This window comes from Geotrypetes seraphini, chromosome 10, assembly GCF_902459505.1.
Source record: "Geotrypetes seraphini chromosome 10, aGeoSer1.1, whole genome shotgun sequence".
Taxonomy (NCBI): domain Eukaryota; kingdom Metazoa; phylum Chordata; class Amphibia; order Gymnophiona; family Dermophiidae; genus Geotrypetes; species Geotrypetes seraphini.
The window spans coordinates 99067933-99088234 of NC_047093.1; the positions used below are offsets into that span (position 1 = coordinate 99067933).

At 45.2% G+C, this 20302-nt stretch overlaps 1 long non-coding RNA gene across 1 annotated transcript in view; it reads right to left on the bottom strand.

Annotated features, from left to right (window-relative positions):
* The window catches only part of LOC117368219, a 58590-nt gene that overhangs the window by 11427 nt on the left and 26861 nt on the right, over positions 1–20302 (bottom strand). The window contains exons 2-3 of the long non-coding RNA XR_004540928.1: positions 19272–19281; positions 8137–8310 (exon numbers count right to left, since the gene is read on the bottom strand). This is a non-coding gene — a long non-coding RNA (uncharacterized LOC117368219). The remainder of the gene's footprint in view (positions 1–8136; positions 8311–19271; positions 19282–20302) is intronic.

A 20302-nucleotide genomic window follows, 5' to 3' on the forward strand; every position in this document is an offset into this window, starting at 1 on the left:
TATACTTTTTTGAGGGGGTAACCAGCCAGGTGGATAAAGGGGAATCCATAGATATCATTTACCTTGACTTCCAAAAAGCCTTCGACAAGGTGCCACACGAAAGACTACTAAGGAAGCTATGGAACCATGGGGTGCAAGGGGAGGTCCACCGAAGGATCAAAAACTGGCTGGCGGACAGGAAACAGAGGGTTGGAGTAAAGGGACATTACTCAGACTGGCAATGGGTCACGAGCGGAGTTCCACAGGGATCGGTACTGGGACCGCTCCTATTCAATATATTCATTAACGACCTGGAGGCAGGAACAAAATGTGAGGTTATTAAATTTGCGGATGACACCAAACTTTATCGCAAGGTCAATAACATGGAGGACTGCGAAGATCTCCAAAAAGATCTGACAACACTGGAAAAATGGGCCAAAAAGTGGCAAATGAGTTTCAACATATGGAAATGCAAGGTCATGCATATAGGGGAAAAAAAAACAATGTTCACTTACAAAATGGGGGGATCAGCGCTAGGGGTGAGCGACCTTGAAAGAGACCTGGGAGTGATGGTAGACACAACATTGAAGGCATCGGCGCAGTGTGCTACGGCCTCAAGGAAAGCAAACAGAATGTTGGGTATCATTAAGAAGGGTATCACGACCAGGACAAAGGAAGTCATCCTGCCACTGTATCGTGCTATGGTGCACCCACACCTGGAGTACTGTGTTCAGTTCTGGTCGCCGTACCTCAAGAAGGACATGGAGGTACTTGAGATGGTCCAGAGAAGAGCAACTAAGCTAATAAAGGGCATGGAGGACCTCTCATATACTGACAGACTGAAAAAGCTAGGGCTTTTCTCCCTGGAAAAGCGGAGACTTAGAGGAGACATGATAGAAACCTTCAAGATCATGAAGGGCATAGAAAAAATAGACAGGGACAGATTTTTCAAATTAAAGGGATCAATAAGTACAAGGGGGCACTCAGAGAAATTGAAAGGGGAGAGGTTTAGAACAAACGCCAGGAAGTTCTTTTTCACACAGAGGGTGGTGGATACATGGAACGCGCTACCAGAGGATGTGATAAACAGGAGCACGCTACAGGGGTTCAAAGAAGCTTTGGATAGGTACTTGGAAGATAAAGGGATTGAGGGGTACAGATAAGAGTAGAGGTAGATTATAGGGATGGGATTAGAGGTAAGTTACAAAATTAATCAGGGGCCACTGTTCAGGCACTAGGCCTGATGGGCCGCCGCGGGAGTGGACTGCTGAGCAAGATGGACCTCTGGTCTGACTCAGCGGGGGCAATTTCTTATGTTCTTATGTTCTTATATCCCGACTACAGAATATTGTAAAGCAGTTATAGCACAACAGACTCAATTAAATGATGTTTCTCACGTGGCTTTTCAAAATAGATGAGCACTAGATTGCATGTTAACTGCTCGAGGAGTCTGTTCACTTATTAATGAGTTTCAATGCTGCACTTTGATTAGAAATGGCACACATATTATATTGAATGCTGTAAATATGATTTATGATTTAGCCAAGCTTTCGGTACAAGACTATGAGGGTGGTATCTAAATTGGGTCCTGGTAGGGAAACTTGAGTTCTTGGTTTACAGGGCTTGGTACCTTAGCCAAAGGCCTTATTTTCTCTGCACTGAGTGTTCTGGCTGTGCTAATAATTTGCTGCTGTGTTCTGTCCATTTGTTGAACTATGGGAAAATGAGCTTTCAGCAAAAGCACTACTAGCCTCATGTTGAATCATGGAACCACATCCACGGCTACCCCAATGGATGTCTGCACGCCTGCGACGGTCCTCTCATTGGTCATTCGGAATCACTGAGAGGGGACTGAGAAAGAATGTTCACAAAATGGAGGACAAAGACAAGATGGAAGTCTTGAAGAATATAATGTACTGTTAGCTTTTTAGACAGTATGTGACTACAGGCACATCAGTGTCTGTGTAACTTTAAACAACAAAAGTAAGAGAAATGCAACATGCGATTTCCCAGAAAAGTACACCTTATCAAGAAAATGAAACTTAGGCATGATCAGTTCACAAAAACAAAGAGCAGGATGGATAGTTGGGGGAAGGGGGACTGGAGGCAAGGTGTGGCTATGCAAACTAATAACAACAAGGGAAATTAGATGCAACAAGCAGATTTGCTAAGAAAACTCTCAGGAAAGTCAGATAGCAAGCTTGGCAAAAAAAAATTATAGATTTATAGAGATGACAAGTACTGAGTATAAAACTTGGAGCACAAAGAGAGCAGGGTTAGAGTGAAACTTTCTGTACCTTGTAAAAGCCGGCTACAGGGGGCAGAATTTCATCCTTTGTTACAATTTCTTGAATTACTAACTTTTCTTTTTGCTTTTTTGTATTTGACTGCATTTCTTTGATAATTTAATTTAATTCTTATATACCGCTAATAACCGTGAGGTTTCTATGCGGTTTACAAAAATGATGCATTAAAGATACAATAAATAAAAACTAAATAAATAAGATAGGTACTTGGAAATTCCCTAACTCTCCCAAAGGCTCACAATTTAACTAAAGTACCTGAAGAAACAGTATGAAAAATAAAAAAGACAGAGGTAGAGATAGGGATAGAAATGAAATATTCCAACAAGTAATGAATAAATAATTTAAAGATAGAATTAAAATAATAATTAAAGTAAACAAAATAGAGATAAAAATTAGCATAGAGAGAAACAGAAACACACTCCAAAAAAGCATCAAGATCTTTGACTTGTAATTATTATGATCATTTAACACCACATCTTAAATGCCTTTCCGGAATACATCATATCCCTATCCCTCTCCATACCCACCTCCATCTCCACCCCAATTCACTTCAACCACCATTCCCATTCTATTCTTTAACTGCCGTCAACCCCAGTTCCGATGGCTATTATCTGGGTCCTGAGTTTCCTCCAAGAACAGGCGACATCTCTGGCAAGGTAATCTCCACCGCTGCCGCACATGATGCGAGATCCTCAGAGGTAGACCCTTCGGAATGCAGGAGGAGTGAAGATGGTGTCGGGTACCCTGCTGGAACGGGCTCCTGAATCGACAATTGGTCTGAGCGTTGGACTGCAGCTCTCCTCTGTCGGCTCTCCCCTGCTGGAATGGGGGAGGGGGTGTAGATGATGCTAGGTGCCCTGCTGGAAAGGACTTCCGATCTGGCCGTTGGTGCCGTGCGCCGTCAGCGCTGCTCCTCCCGTAGTTCTCTCACCTACTGGAACGGGGGAGGGGTGTAGATGATGCTAGGTGCCCTGCTGGAAAGGGCTCCCGATCTGGCCACTAGTGAAACTGGCAGTTGGTGCTGAGCACCGTCAGCGCTGCTCCTCCTGTAGTTCTCTCCCCTGCTGGAACGCGGGAGGGGTGTAGATGATGCTAGGTGCCCTGCTGGAAAGGGCTCCCGATCTGGCCACTAGTGAAACTGGCAGTTGGTGCCGAGCACCGTCAGCACTGCTCCTCCTGTAGTTCTCTCCTCTGCTGGAATGGGGGAGGGGTGTAGATGATGCTAGGTGCCCTGCTGGAAAGGGCTCCCGATCTGGCCACTAGTGAAACTGGCAGTTGGTGCCGAGCACTGTCAGCGCTGCTCCTCCTGCAGTTCTCTCCCCTGCTGGAATGGGGGAGGGGTGTAGATGATGCTAGGTGCCCTGCTGGAAAGGGCTCCCCATCTAGCCACTAGTGAAACTGGCAGTTGGTGCCGAGCACCATCAGTGCTGCTCCTCCTGTAGTTCTCTCCCCTGCTGGAACGGGGGAGGGGTGTAGATGATGCTAGGTGCCCTGCTGGAAAGGGCTCCCGATCTGGCCACTAGTGAAACTGGCAGTTGGTGCCGAGCACCGTCAGCGCTGCTCCTCCTGTAGTTCTCTTCCCTGCTGGAATGGAGGAGGGGTGTAGATGATGCTAGGTGCCCTGCTGGAAAGGGCTCCCGATCTGGCCACTAGTGAAACTGGCAGTTGGTGCCGAGCACCGTCAGCACTGCTCCTCCTGTAGTTCTCTCCTCTGCTGGAATGGGGGAGGGGTGTAGATGATGCTAGGTGCCTTGCTGGAAAGGGCTCCCGATCTGGCCACTAGTGAAACTGGCAGTTGGTGCCGAGCACCGTCAGCACTGCTCCTCCTGTAGTTCTCTCCTCTGCTGGAATGGGGGAGGGGTGTAGATGATGCTAGGTGCCTTGCTGGAAAGGGCTCCCGATCTGGCCACTAGTGAAACTGGCAGTTGGTGCCGAGCACTGTCAGCGCTGCTCCTCCTGCAGTTCTCTCCCCTGCTGGAATGGGGGAGGGGTGTAGATGATGCTAGGTGCCCTGCTGGAAAGGGCTCCCCATCTAGCCACTAGTGAAACTGGCAGTTGGTGCCGAGCACCATCAGTGCTGCTCCTCCTGTAGTTCTCTCCCCTGCTGGAACGGGGGAGGGGTGTAGATGATGCTAGGTGCCCTGCTGGAAAGGGCTCCCGATCTGGCCACTAGTGAAACTGGCAGTTGGTGCCGAGCACCGTCAGCGCTGCTCCTCCTGTAGTTCTCTTCCCTGCTGGAATGGAGGAGGGGTGTAGATGATGCTAGGTGCCCTTCTGGAAAGGGCTCCCGATCTGGCCACTAGTGAAACTGGCAGTTGGTGCCGAGCACCGTCAGCGCTGCTCCTCCTGTAGTTCTCTCCCCTGCTGGAACGGGGTAGGGGTATAGATGATGCTAGGTGCCCTGCTGGAAAGGGCTCCCGATCTGGCCACTAGTGAAACTGGCAGTTGGTGCCGAGCACCGTCAGCGCTGCTCCTCCTGTAGTTCTCTCCCCTGCTGGAACGGGGGAGGGGTGTAGATGATGCTAGGTGCCCTTCTGGAACGGGCTCCCGATCTGGCCACTAGTGAAACTGGCAGTTGGTGCCGAGCACCGTCAGCGCTGCTCCTCCTGTAGTTCTCTCCCCTGCTGGAACGGGGAAGGGGTGTAGATGATGCTAGGTGCCCTTCTGGAACGGGCTCCCGATCTGGCCACTAGTGAAACTGGCAGTTGGTGCCGAGCACCGTCAGCGCTGCTCCTCCTGTAGTTCTCTCTCCTGCTGGAACGGGGGAGGGATGTAGATGATGCTAGGTGCCCTGCTGGAAAGGGCTCCTGATCTGGCTATTAGTGAAATAAACCGTTTGAATTCGAGAATAGTAACAAGGCGTTGCGTGATCACCTGTGAGGAGTGCATAGCAGGCAGATCTTCAAAGGGAAGGTACAGAGACGAAAGATGAATAGTGAGTACGGGGAAAGAAGAAAATTTCAAATGGGCAGGAGACATTGGTGAGCGAGTTAACAGAAGACAAACAGAAACCAGAGCTGGGACTAACATGATTTGAATAATAAAATAGACCACACAAGAAAAGGTCGAAAAATTATTTTTATTTTCTATTTTGTGATTACAATATGTCAGATTTGAAATATGTATCCTGCTGGAGTTATCGAGCGTGAGCTAGGACCTAACAGAGAGAGGAAAGGTTTTTTGGTTTTGTTTACACCACAGCATTGGCATGGGGCAGAGGGCAAATGGGGGGTGGAGTGGGTGAAGAGGCTACAAAAATAAACCTATCAGGCTATTTAAAAATATTTATATATATCACCTGATTGGGCAGGAAAGTGAATCAAATCGAAAAATCAATTCAATAGGCCAAATCAAATTGAAAAATTTTTCCCTGAATTTGGCAGCACTATTAGGTACAGCTAATATAACTAATACATATTTCAAATATGTTTGTTAACTCAATAATAAACTAAAAGGTAGTATATTTTAAGCTTGGTAGTCATTTGGCAAAGTACCTAACACATTGATAGCCAAATCATTTTATTTTTCCCATTGAACACCAGATTGTGGTTATATTGCCATTTTTGGCACATAATTCCATGGAATATATTACTACTACTGTATTATTATTCATTATTTCCATAATTCTACCAGACATACACAGCGTAGTGTACATATTACCATCAGTGACAGAAGTATGGAGGATAGAGTCAGCACAATTGCACTAGAGTAACATAATGAAGAGTTTCTTCCCTGTTGTGTTCGAAAGTGCCCCCACTTAACCTTTAATGCTGACATAGGTGTCAACACCCTCAGGATTTAACTTGACTTGCCACACTCCATCCTACCCTGCCCTTGCCTCACCCCAGCCTCCTCAAAAATCTGTCGCCGACTGCCTATGCCTATGTTGAGTCTAACCATCTTCTTTATTCCAGTATTTCAACCCGACACTGTTTATAAAAATCTGCTCCCCTGACACCAAAAACTTGCCACAGCTTTAGTTTTGATGGGTATGTTTGCTTCAATGTGGTACCTGAATTTGGAGGGTCTTAATTTTGGTTGGGCGGTGGGTTTGGTACTGATTTGGTGTCAATGGCCAAAGAAGATACTTCAGCCCACCAATGAAGGTTATTGGTGCTGATTAGGAAATAACTGTTTGATTTGGAACAGAGTTCTACAAGCAGAGTATTATTATAAATTACATCTAGACTGGATATTATTCTCTGGCTGTATTACTTTGTGTGATGGAAGATGATATAGTTATGCAAGACTGTCAAAACGTTTTGGCTCTCTATCTTCTTCTCACTACAGGGTAAGGGTGGGGAGGATATGAGACACTAGGAAGTTGTAGCAGCAAAACTGTGCATGCCTTTGAGATACTGGGGAATGGTGGGTCAGGGAAAAAAGGGGGAAAGAGAGTTTAGGAGGCTTAGGGAGAATTGTGGAGGAAAAGCAAGACAAGTGGGATAGGGGGCAAAGAGAATTTATGGGATTATGATGAGGTTTGAAGGTCAAAAATCCCTCAATCCTGGTAGTAAGTGGAGAGAGTTTTGTTTTTGGAACACAAAGGGGTCGTAGGCTGCAGGAGTTAGGCATTGGGCATCAGTGGTTCTTTTTCAAGAGAAGTAGCTCAATGTGAGTGAACATAGTAAACGGAAAAGATGGTGGGTGGGCAATTATTTGGAGGAACTCATGGATACTGTTTCGAAAGGGCCTAAGACTACAACTGGCCAGATACCAAAGGCCCCACTCACCCAACACTCCCCAACACTCAACATTCCCCAACACCTGTCAATCCCTCATACCTCAGCATCCCCCCTGACACCTCCCAACCCCCCTTACCTTTAGGAGATAGCTGGCAAGAGGGATGCCCATACCCTCTTGCTGGCAGGCACGCCTCTTCCAGAATGATGGGCCTTCCCTTTCCTGAGTCATTCTGGGATGCGCCGGAGAGGGGCCTAAGACCCTGATTGCTCTTAGGTGCCTGGTCCAACTGGAATCTTAGGCCTCCTCCCCAGTGTATTCTGAGATGCACTGGGAGTCACCTAAGACTGATTGGCCCGATACCAAAGGCTGTGGATGTTGTAGAATGTCTGGGGAGTGTTGGGGGTTCAGGGGTTCTATGGGGTTGGCAGCAGGAGGGAGTGAGCATCCCTCCTGCTGGCCAACTTAGAGGGGGGGGGGGCAGATTCCCTACCACGACTACTCAAGTGATCACAGCAGGGAGATTTCCTTGTGGCGATCAGCTCAGCAGCCTCATTTATTTGAAATGTAGACCAGTTTTTTGTTGGCCTACATTTCTGCTACCTAGTGTGACCCTAGGGAGATGCCTAGGGCTGCTTAAGCTCACCCAAGGCCACTTCCAGATGAAACCATGCCCAGCCTTGGGCGAGCTTAAGCACTCCTAGGTGCCTCCCTGCATTGGTGGCGGACGCCTATAGTGTAGGCGGCCTGCCTCTGAGGGTTTTTTGTTTTTTTTAAGAAAACGTGTGTCCCAATTGGCTGGTTAGACAGTTGTAGGATGCCTACTACTGCCTGCAATTGGGACGTCTTTTATAGAATTTGCCCCTAAGTGTATAGCCCTTGATGGAGACTACAATGTTTAATTTGCTTTTTTACCAAACTTTTCAAACCACCCTCATAAATCAATTGTGCATATGTTAATTTGGTTGATTAATTTTTATTACACTGAATTTTGCACATACTAACATTTTTATGATGCTCAAACTAACCAAATACACTCTAATGAATGCACATCCTTGCAATGCAACAAGAATCAAGGTGAGCTGACTAGATCTATTGGCATAATCTGTCTTTCTTGTTCCTGGAGCTACGAGTATACTTTGGGAAGAAGGAGAAAAGTGTTACTTACCTCCACTGTGTTAACAGCATGCAGCTTTACATTCCTGTAGGGTAGGGAAATTGTTTCCATTACCCTGGGCCCCTTGAAATTGGAAGGCCATACATCTTCCTGAATACACGTCATAGGCCCAGCGCATAATTGCACTGGGGCAGGTCCCATAATTTATGTACATGTTGCATTTATCTAAAGAGAAGGCAAAGAACATGTGCTTATTCATATGTTAACTGCATATTGTTTTAGAGGTAGAAACTAGGAGGGTTCTGGGTGGAGAATGGGTGTCTCCTTAATAGGAAGTATTTAGTGCATCATTCTAATTGCAGCCATGTTTATGCATGCTAGGGCAGTTTTCAGTACAGTAATTGCTGAGGACATGTTGGACACGCGTCCATCAATTACCATATAGCCTCTGCACAAAGCATGTTGTAATTTTTTCTGTTAAGTCATGCTAAGTGCAAAATCTTAGCACATTTTAGTGAAACACTCCTAAAGAATAACAAGATGCTATCAAGCTATATATTAACTTATTAGAAAGTATAAGAAGTAGAATAAGTAATAGAAAGAAGTAGAATAAATCAGTTAGCACTGAGTAAAGATCCATGCAAGCTTCCATTTCATTTTCACATTTCTTTCACTAAGAAGGAGATGTAGGCTTTCTGCTTAGGAAAGCTTCTACTAATTCATATTCCACTAAGGACACTGAGCCCAGTGATGTGCTGCCGTGCTGCTGGGAACTAGAACACCTCAATAATGTTCTCTGCCACTCAACTCTATGGCTGTCATTTCTGCCAGAGTATCTATGTATAAGAATGGGGGAACAAATCTTTAATCTATTCCCCTATTAGTTATATACTAGGGCTTCTCAGCATGCTCTCTCCAGAGGATTGAATTAGTTTATTGTGCCAAGGTATCAGTACAGTAGCTTTTGCAAGCGGTGCCAACGGCTCACCGAGACCAGCAGCAGTATCGGGAGCCCCTCTCCAGCAGGGCACCTGATCACAGTTACACCCCTCCCCCGATCCAGCAGGGGAAAATACTTTAAATATATATTTTTTATTTCTCTTGATACTTATTTTTTATCTCTATTTTTTATTTATTTTACTTATTTATTTTTAATTCTATCTTTAATTTATTTATTCATTACTTGGTAAAATATTAATTTCTATCTCTATATCTATCTCTGTCTTTATATTTTATCTTTATTTTTCATAAATTGTCTCTTCAGGTACTTTAGTTAGATTGTGAGCCTTTGGGACAGTTAGGGAATTTCCAAGTACCTATCATATTTATTTTTATTTATTGTATCTTTTAATGCATTCATTTTTGTAAACCGCTTAGAAACCTCACGGTTATTAGCGGTATATAAAAATTAAATTAAATTAAATTATCTTCTCTCTGATACTCAAAGTCTGTATCTGATATACCGTGCCAACTGGCAGCAGCATAGAGTACAGTCTTTCAGAGGGGATGCAGTTCGCAAATGATGGTTCATTAGCTGTACACAGCACTGTGCAACGATAAGTCAAACTTGCCAAGTCTCCAGGTTTCCGCGGTCATTTCCTACAGTCCCACTGGTAGCCGGAGATGACATTTTATAAAGGCACTTCCTGCTGCTGCTGGACAGGGAGGCCACTTCTTTTGCTGCTGGCCATGAATTGGTGTGTACTACGTGTAGAGCAGTGGCCACATTTTGGATTTGTAGGTACTTGGAGGGCCTCAGAAAAAAAAGTTAATGTCTTATTAATGAAATGATAATTTTGCATGAGGTAAAACTCCTCATAGTTTATAAATCTTTCCTTTTATAGCTAAAGAGACATATGATCAAGAAACTGTTTTATTTACTTTTGTGATTACGATAAACATACCGAGGGCCTCCAAATAATACCTGGCAGGCCTCAAGTTTGAGACCACTGGTAGGGCTAGGCAGAACTATGAATGCAGTAGGCTGGGCTGGAGGCAGGCCCTAAACCTCCTACTGAATGGGTTGTCCACCTTGGCAACTCTGGATATGTATTAAGTTTGAAATGTCCCTTCCCCAAGGAGCTTATGATCTATATTTGTATTGAAGGCAATGGGAGATAAAGTAACTGGTCCAAACGAAACAAGTCCTCACTCAACAGGAAAATGATTCAAAATAGAAGAACGGACCAACTTGTATCATTCCTCTTATTTCTTTATTAAGATTTCTTCATATTTCTTTATTTCAAACATTCTTGCTCCAAGCTATAATGCCCGACGGGACCCGTTTCGCCAACACTGGCTTTTTCAAGGGTACCAGCAGGGAGCACTTATTTTGGCTTCCTCTTAGTTATAGGGTCCCGTCGGGCATTATAGCTTGGAGCAAGAATGTTTGAAATAAAGAAATAAAGAAATATGAAGAAATCTTAATAAAAAAATAAGAGGAATGGTCCGTTCCTCTTATTGGTTGGTCCGTTCTTCTATTTTGAATCATTTTCCTGTTGAGTGAGGACTTGTTTCATTTGGAGTTGTTCTAGTCACCTCACTTTTCTATCTTCAAGAACCTGTATCTTAGTGTTAGATAAAATAACTGGCCCAGGATGAAAAAGGAACTTTAGTGGAAAAAGCGATATTTGAGTCCTGGGTTTCCTGTTTAGCTCATTGCTGTAAATGTTAGGCCTCTTCTAACATTGGAAAGGAGAAGTAGCTTAATTGTTAGTTCAACAGCTTGAGAAGTTGGGGAACCAGGTTTGATTCCTACTTCAGCTTCTTGTGACTCTGGACAAATCACTTAACCCTCCATTACCCTAGGTACCTGTATATAATATGTAAACTGCTTTGATCGTAACCACAGAAAGAAGGTATATTTAGATCAGGGCTGCACAAATCCAGTCCTTGAGATCTACTGGCAGGCCAGGTTTTCAGGATGTCCACAATGAATATGCATGAGAGAGATTTCCCTGCACTGCCTTCTCGGTATGCAAATCTCTCTCATGCATGTTCATTGTGGATATCCTGAAAACCTTGTCTGCCAGTAAATCTCGAGGACCAGACTTGGGTTACCAGGCATCCAGATTTACCTGGACATGTCCTCTTTTTAGAGGATTGTCGAGGTGTCCGGATGGTTTTTCAAAACCTGTCACTTTGTCCGGGTTTTGAAAAGCTGTTGAGATTGGGGCTGAATCTAGAGTGCATATGCGCATGCACGAATGTGACGTGGTGATATCACACATATGTGCACATGCATTCGATGTCATCACATCGCATCTGTATTTAATATGACCAGTCAGGCTCTGTGCCTGCCGTGGTCCCAGTGAAATTGCATAGAAAAGGTAGAGGTAAACTCAGAAAGCGGTCTTCACAGGCTAAACCACAGAGCCAGAGAGAACAGCCTGATGATTGGTCAGACCCAGAATGGAAGGATATGGAAAACCTCCCCAGTCACCGCACCTTTTAACACACCTAGAAACATAGGCTTTAAATCCAGTCCTGTTTATAGGAAGTCTTGCAGTCTCCCTGACAGCCACAAGCTAGAGAAAGGGTAGGGCGTGGCTCTTCCCTTGAAAAGCCTACAGATTTCTCTATGCTGTTGGAGAAGATAGGGAGGAGGAACAGGCCTCTCTCCATGGAGCAGTTTCCCAGCTCAAATCAGGGTAATGGCCTAGACCTGATGGAAGTAGAGGAAGCTGGTTCTTCTACAGAGTTTGCAGCACCAACCCAGGAGGAGCAGATAGAGTTTCAGGAAGAACTGATTCCAGAAGAGCTGTTCCAGGAACCTGAATTAATGGATGTGCATTATGCTACCAAGCACTACTGAATGCAGAACTGTGAGTTTGAAATTGCTGAGTTTGGGACAATACGCAATTCCATTCCAGACTTGACCCAAAGGAATGAGGTTTGCTTGGGCTGGGGTTTGGGGGAGGAATGGGGAAGGGCCATGCATCCTCTTTTTCCAGATGCAAAATCTGGTAACCATGGGTATATCAAATCCTATCCATTTCCTCGTAAGTTTAGAGGAGTCTGTAGACACTTTTGCAACTATACCTGCAAACTGTTAGCATTCCTTGCTGCCTAATATTGTACCAGAAGTACCGTAAATACATCGAAAGAAATTTCATTTTAAAATGCCATATACACTCCTCCCTCAATATTTGCAAAGGTTAGAGGCAGAGCTGGCCCACGAATATTGAAAATTTTGTGAATAACTTTTGGGCCGACTCTGACCCACCCCTGCCTCCATCTTGCCTTCCCCTCGGCATCCCGAACCTTACCTGGCGGTCTAGCGGTCTTTCAGGGCAGGAGCGATCTTCCTATGCTCCTGCCCTGTGCAGATGACTTATTCAAAATGGCTGCCGTGAGTTCCTATAGTGACGGGAACTCACAGCAACCATTTTGGATGAGTGATCAGCACGGGGCAGGAGTAAGGGTAGATTTCTCCTGCCCCAAAAGACCGCAAGACCACCAGGTAAGGTCTGGGGAGGTCCGGGAGGTGGGGGTGATTCCAGTTTTAGAAAATTGCAAATAATCCAAATCGCGAGTCCTAAAACCGCAAATCAGGAGGGGGAAGTGTAATATTTATTTACTGATTGCTAGAAGTATACCAAGCACTGTGTAAAATGAACAGTTACAACAATGGTAGTGATAGTGACAGACAGCATGGCATTTGATTCAGTGAATAGTCATAAGCCCAACCTCTTCCTCCTCTTGAGTGATCTTTCCTTTAGGCAGGAAATACAAAGGCAGGTGAGCACAAAGTAACACACAGTCTTATGACTGCTGCTGTCGCTGCTTCCATGTGTTAGATAACTGAACATAAGAAAAGTCATGCAAAATAAGAGCAAGATCCAGTGAGCCCGGTATCCTGTCTTCAACAGTGGCCAGGCTGAGTTACAAGTACCTGGAAGCAGTGGTGTAGCAAGGGTGAGAGGTGTCTGGTGTTGTGGCGCCCCTACTGCTCTCTTCCCTGTCCCCCCGCTGCGCCCCTTCTCGTTCCCCATACCTTTTTAGCTTCGACACAAGTAGCATGCCTGCATTGGTGTTTGCTTGTCTATGACATCACTTCCTAGGCGCAAGACCCGGAAGTGATGTCAGAGAGAGCGCTGATGCGGGCAGCAATATTGCACACATTGGAGAAGTAAAAAATGTATTGGGAAAGGCATGGGGCAAGCATAGTAGGGGCAGGAGCGTGGGGGGCCGAAAGGAGGAGAGTTGCCTGCGCCCCTAGCAAGATGGCGCATGAGTGGACTGCCCCCCCTTACTATGCCACTGCCTGGAAGACCCCCAAAAGTGATTTGTTTCTTATAATTCAAATGTATGTTGCATATACTTTAAGTCTGTAATTAATTTCGCAAGTACTGGAGGTCAGTGCTGACCATGTAATCGGTTTGCCCTATCTTAGCTCCACCCCTTAGCCACCCACTTTTTGCTTCTAAGTTTAAGCACTTGGCCCTAGTTCATTTTCAAAACGACAAAGTTAGGTGACTCAGAGAGCTGATAACTGGCACTTAACACATCATAATTGGCTTTAAATGGACTTAATTGAAAGTTAGGTGCCTAACTCAAAACATGATTCTATAAAAAAATAAGCGCCTAATCCAAAGTGCCTAACTAAACCCCCTTTTACAAAAACGTGGAAGTCAGGAAATAGCGGGCGCAATCCAGCATGTTTGCAACCTATCCTTGAAAACTGGAGAGGTACCAGAGGACTGGAAACTGGCGAATGTCACACCTATCTTTAAGAAGGGATCGAGAGGTGACCCCGGGAACTACAGGCCGGTGAGCCTGACTTCAGTTATAGGGAAGATGGTGGAAGCAATGATCAAGGACAGCATTTGCGAGCACATCGAGAAAAATGGCCTACTGCGGACAAGCCAGCACGGATTCTGTAAGGGAAGGTCGTGCCTGACAAACCTTCTGTACTTCTTTGAGGGAATAAGCAGTCAGGTGGACAAAGGGGAACCCATAGACATCATTTACCTCGATTTTCAAAAGGCCTTTGACAAGGTGCCACATGAAAGGCTGCTTAGGAAGCTGTGGAACCACGGGGTGGGCGGGGATGTACACAGATGGATCAAGCACTGGCTGTCAGGTAGACTACAGAGGGTCGGAGTAAAGGGCCAATATTCTGACTGGCGGGGAGTCACGAGCGGTGTGCCGCAGGGATCGGTGCTGGGGCCGCTACTCTTCAACATATTTATCAATGACCTGGAAACGGAGGCAAAGTGTGAGGTTATAAAATTTGCAGGCGATACCAAGCTCTGCGCCAGAGTTAGGACCAGGGAGGAGTGTGAGGAACTGCAAAGGGACCTCGATAAGCTGGAGGACTGGGCAAACAAATGGCAAATGCGCTTTAACGTAGATAAATGCAAGGTCATGCACATAGGGAAAAAGAACCCGTTGTTCGAGTATAAAATGGGGGGGAGATTGCTGGAAGACACCGGACTTGAGAGAGACTTGGGTGTGCTAGTGGATCCATCCATGAAACCATCCGCACAGTGTGCAGCAGCCTCGAAGAAAGCCAACAGGATGCTGGGCATCATCAAGAGGGGCATATCAACCAGGACGCGGGAAGTCATCATGCCGCTGTATCGAGCGATGGTGCGCCCACATCTGGAATACTGCATTCAATATTGGTCGCCGCACCTCAAGAAGGACATGGCAGTTCTTGAGAGAGTCCAAAGGAGGGCAACGAAACTGGTAAGAGGGCTGGAAAACTTCCTATATGCTGAGAGGCTGGATAAACTGGGGCTCTTCTCTCTGGAAAAAAGGAGGCTCAGGGGGGATATGATAGAGACCTTCAAAATACTTAGGGGCATAGAGAGGGTGGACAGGGACAGGTTCTTCAGACTAAAAGGGACGACAGGTACAAGGGGGCACTCAGAGAAACTGAAGGGAGATAGGTTCAAATCAAATGCAAGGAAGTTTTTCTTCACCCAAAGGGTCGTGGACAAATGGAATGCGCTCCCGGAGGATGTGATCCGGCAGAGTACAGTACAGGGATTCAAACAGGGATTGGACAGATTCCTGAGGGAAAAGGGGATCGTGGGGTACTGAGGGAGGTGCTGGGGTGTTGCATAAGTATAGACAGCTCACCAGGTCGTGCAGGTGCAAGGCCGGAGGGTTAGGACATTGATGGGAAGATAGGACTTCGATGAGAAACCTAGGGGGCAAGGGGGCCCCTTCTGGTGATTAAGGCAGGTCATGACCTGTTGGACCGCCGCGGGGGCGGACTGCTGGGCGGGATGGACCTCTGGTCTGACCCGGCAGAGGCACTACTTATGTTCTTATGTTCTTATGTTGGCCGGTGCGCTGAATGCTCTGTGCTGCTCCAATGCTCATAAGAACTCTATGACTGTCGGAGCAGCGCAGAGCATTCAGCGTGCCAGCCGAAGCTATAAACCTCTTCCAAGCTTTTGTAAAAGGGGGGTGTCATGGGTTTGGGGGGGGCTATTGGGGAGTGGGCATCCCTCCTGCCAGGGGAAATCGAGGGGAGTTTGGGAGTGGCAGTAGGAGGAATTGGGCATTCCTCCTGCTGCGGAGTGTCGGGGGTGGGGACATTGCCGCTCAGTTGATCGTGGCAGGGAGATTCCCTTGCTGCAATCAGCATAGCGGCAACACGATTCTCTAATATATCTTAATAATAAAACCCTAGCCGCGCATGCGCACTCTGAACTGCGTGCTTCCATGATCTGTAGGTCTGTGTCCACAGGAGTGCGCATGCGCGCCTGTGACAGTGGCCGGCAGAGAATCGGTACGCGGGGCTCCCTGCTCTTCAGCTCCTCCAGGCAGTGGCAGACCAAAGAGGACCCGATCACGGAACCCAATTAATGTTCTGACCGAAGTTAGTTTTAAGTTCTAAGCCGCCGCCGCGGTTCTTCTCATGAGCCACACCTGTGTCAGAGAAGGCTTCTGACGCAGGCAGGGATCTTGAGAGAAGCAGCTGCCGCGGCTTAGAATTTAAAACTAACTTTGGTCAGAACTAAGGGAGTCAAGGCCCCAATTGTAAAGGTCGGTGTCGGCATCTTCGCCCCTGTCCCCGGCACACCCAAACCCCCGTTCAGCCTCCCATCCGACCCTCCCTTTGGCTCCATTAGTCCCTTGCTGCCACTGTGCTGGGAGGCAGACAGCTTTGCTTGGGGAGGAAGACAGAAGGGGGGCCACGGAGAGACAGTCAGGGAGGAACTAGAGGGGGAGAGGGAAAGGGGGCTACTTTGGGGGAGGGGTGTGCTGAGAGGCAGACAGCTTTGCTTGGTGGGGGAAGACAGAAGGGGGGCCACGGATAGACAGTCAAGGAGGAACTGGAGGGGGAGAGGTAAAGGGGGCTGCTTTGGGGGAGGGGTGTGCTGGGAGGCAGACAGCTTTTCTTGGGGGGGAAGACAGAAGGGGGGCCACGGAGAGACAGTCAGGGAGGAACTGGAGGCAGAAAGGGAAAGGAGGCTGCTTTGGGGAGTGGAGACAGAAGGAGGCCACAGAGAGACAGCTAGGGAGGAACTGGAGGGGGTGAGGGAAAGGGGGCTGCTTTCTAGCATAGGGTATAAGAAGATGCTAGTGAGGTAAATCAACCTTAACAAGTCCAAAACTCCACCTCACTTCGTTAGAGAAAGAGATATATTACTGAATCTATCAATTTAGAACAGCCACCTCCAATACATTGTACATTCAAGGTTTAGGTAAACAGTCCTCTTCAAATCATATCAGAAGTAAGACAAACCAAATGTATAGGATAATTTATTCATTTATTTTTCTTCTATACAGCAGAGATACTAGCATGTACAATGTATTGGAGGTGGCTGTTCTAAATTGATAGATTCAGCAATATATCTCTTTCTCTAACGAAGTGAGGTGGAGTTTTGGACTTGTCAAGGCTGCTTTCTAGCACCCATTAATGTAACAGGCACCCATTAATGTAATTAACACTAGTCTTTAATATAATTTATTATTTGATTGCAATTTATGTAAAATCATTTATATTCTTTCTTGAAAGTTTCTTTTTTTTAATTATTTATCAAAATTTCTCATCATTATCATTTATACAAATAATAATAAAGAAAGGAAAATTACAAACAAATACATAAACACTTCAAAAAAGACATCTCACTAATTCCTCAAGTCCACATAATTGGGAGAGAATATCTTGATAAGCTAAACGAAACAATCCAATAATCCTTGATCAAAAAATCAAACATTAATGGTGCTTAATACATTTGAACTCCAAATATTAATTCACGTGATGTCTAACTAACTTCATTAAGTTGTAAAAATTGTTCCAACTGAATCGAGTCCCAGTATACATATTCACTATCTTTAAATTTAATTAAGCATTTACATGGAAATTTTAAATAAAATGTGGCCCCCAAAGCCACCACTCTTGATTTCAAAGCTTTTCTTCTCAATTGAGTAGCTTGGGCCACATCTGGAAAAATCAATACATGATCTCCACAAAACTTCATTTGCTTATTCTGAAAATAAGCTTTCATAATTAAAGATTTATCTATCTCTCTTGCACATGTTATCAGAAGGGTAGAATTATATCTTGTGAGTTTCTAAGTGATATAAAGGAGGGGGAAGAGATATACTGTATATACCTTATGAAAAATGGTTTGATTGTATTAAGTGCTGTTTGAAATATAAAATGTTTGGTTAATATATTGCACTTATTGTTGGCTTAAAAATGAATAAAGATTTTTAAATAATAATATTTTGCCCCATGCCTATTTTTATTGTGGCAGTAAAATAGGGATTTTTCTTTTTTTAATATTTGCAGGTCCCATGTTAAATTTTCAATTAGCACACAAGAGTTGCAAAAAAATGAGCAAAGCAGTTTCCCTGCTTTACATAGTCTAGAAACAAAGAGAGACATAGAAGCTTGCAGTTCTAGGAAGAGCCAGAGAGAGAGAAAAGGGGGATGGTCTAAACTTCATGTTCCATAGATAAAGGGAAGGGTAGACAGAGAGAGGGAGAGCCAAGACAGAACCAGAGTGCCAAGTCAAGAGCCAAGAGATAGCTAGATAGAAAGAGAGATAGATTGATAGAGCAGAGAGCAGACTTTTATACCTTGGAATCTTATTCTGAATAAAGAAATTATTGTATCTCCCAGTATCTTTCTGTTTAGAATTTGTAAACTGTTTGAAACAATGGTTAATTTAATTGCTAAGGAGGGTGTGATACTTGCAAGCATGGTGATGGGATTAGTCTCTGGCTTCTTTGTCCCATTCAAGCAGGCCATTGTCCTAAGCACCCTCTTAATCAGACATTAACACCTTTTAGCTAGTCATGATTCAATCAGGGCAACTTAAAACATATCAGGGATACTTAAAACAGTTTCCCTGTCCTCAGGGTCTATCTACATTCCCATGCCAGAGTCAGATTGATATAATTTTCCCATAGGCCTTGCTGACATAAGTAATGCCAACTAAAAATGCTGAATGATAGCGATAGCTAGGCTGACAAGGGCATGTTTTACAAAGCCGCACTAGTGGCTGCTGCGCGGTAACGACCCCGAAGCCCATAGAGATTTAAAAGGCTTTGGAGCTGTTGCCACGCGGCTTTGTAAAACAAGCTGTAAGTGTTCCTCTGTTAAAACTGCATTACACAGCACATGGTAATGTTAGTACGCTAGCTGGATAAAGTATTCATGCCCATTTTTTGCCCATGACATGCCCTCTACAAATAATTTTTTTAAATTGCATGTGATTACCACATGCTAAGAGGCAAAGTACTAAAAATACTTTACTGTGGCAGGCTGTTTTTCCTGCTTCAAGTGTGTGCTAGTGCTTAACTCTAGGGTTACCATAAGGATCCGGAAAAAGAAGGACGGATTGAGACAGCCAGGTTTTACTTCCATTGCTTTCAGTGGAGGTAAAAAAAAAGAGATGTCTCAATCCATCCTCCTTTTGCTGGAGCCATATGTTAACCCTATATTTAGTAAAAGGGCTCTTTAGATTTAAGATTGCAGGGATAGGGAAATACATTGAAGTAGGTAACTCACCTTGAAAAAGATGCGAGTTAAATCCAAAACCCTTTTCATATTTCTCTCTTCTAATTACATCCTTATGCTTAAGACAGATTTAGTGTGGTATTTGTTCATAAAACCTCTCTCTTTTTTAGATTCAGGAAGCTTGCATGTTTGTGTACATCTATATGCCCACATACTCACCTCTTCCAATGAAATATTATTATTATATACGTACTTTGAGTTGTCTGTAAGAAAAAGAAATTAAATATGTATGAAAATATTGATTATAATGTCATTCTTTTTTGCATTTTTCATGCTTTTTACCCATTTTATCTGTAGCTTCTCTTCTTCCTGCTCCACACCACTTAGCTCCCCCTCCAATGGCATAGTGAGGGTTGGAAGCACCCCCCCGTGTCCTCCTCTCTGTCCCGCTCTTTCCGTGCCCTCCATGCCACACTCGTGCCCTCCCTCCCCCTCACCAGCATGAGCAGCTTTTCCGTCCTGCTGCTCGCGCCAGTGTTGGCTTTCCCTCTGACTCTGGCTGAATTCCTGGCCCCACAACTCGGAAGTGATTTCAGAGGGGGAGCCAGGCTGGCGCAAGCAGCAGGCTGGAGAAGATGCTTGCGCTAGTGTAGATTTAAAGAAGTATGGGGGAGAAAGGGATGGCACAAATGTGGTGTGTGTGGGGGGGGCAGAGAGGTGCCGGTGCCCCCACCAAGATGGCACCTGGGACCCCTGCCCCTCCCTTACTATGCCACTGTCCCCCTCTGTCCCTAGAGAAAATCGGTCACTCTGCCATTCACTTCAACAGCAGCATCATAAAGTGACAGCTTACTCTATTATAACAACTGGGTTATTGAAATCTGTTTGTAGATCGGCACATTGAAAGAAAGATGGGAATGAGAGAAGATTATCTCCCCTTTTCCCCTGGCCTTGGCAGGCTGTTTATTATTCCATATGCTGCAATACTTCAAACCCAATTTAATGGAAACTGGAGTATCGAGCTGTTCCAGGAGTAGGGTGGAGTAAGATGACAGTCGTGAATCCTGTGTTCTGGGTGGGCCTGTGCCTCAACAACATGCTCTCTCTAAAACAGTGCCTCTCAATTAATGGGTCAGGGCAAGTCCTTGCTCTGCAGCAGCCTTATCTTGATGCTCTCTGTCCTTCTCTGATTTGATCAGTATGAGAATACGTTCAGGAACACAATACTTGTCAGACAAGGATGGTTCAAGGCAGTCTGTGCCTGATGTTAGAAATAAAATAATG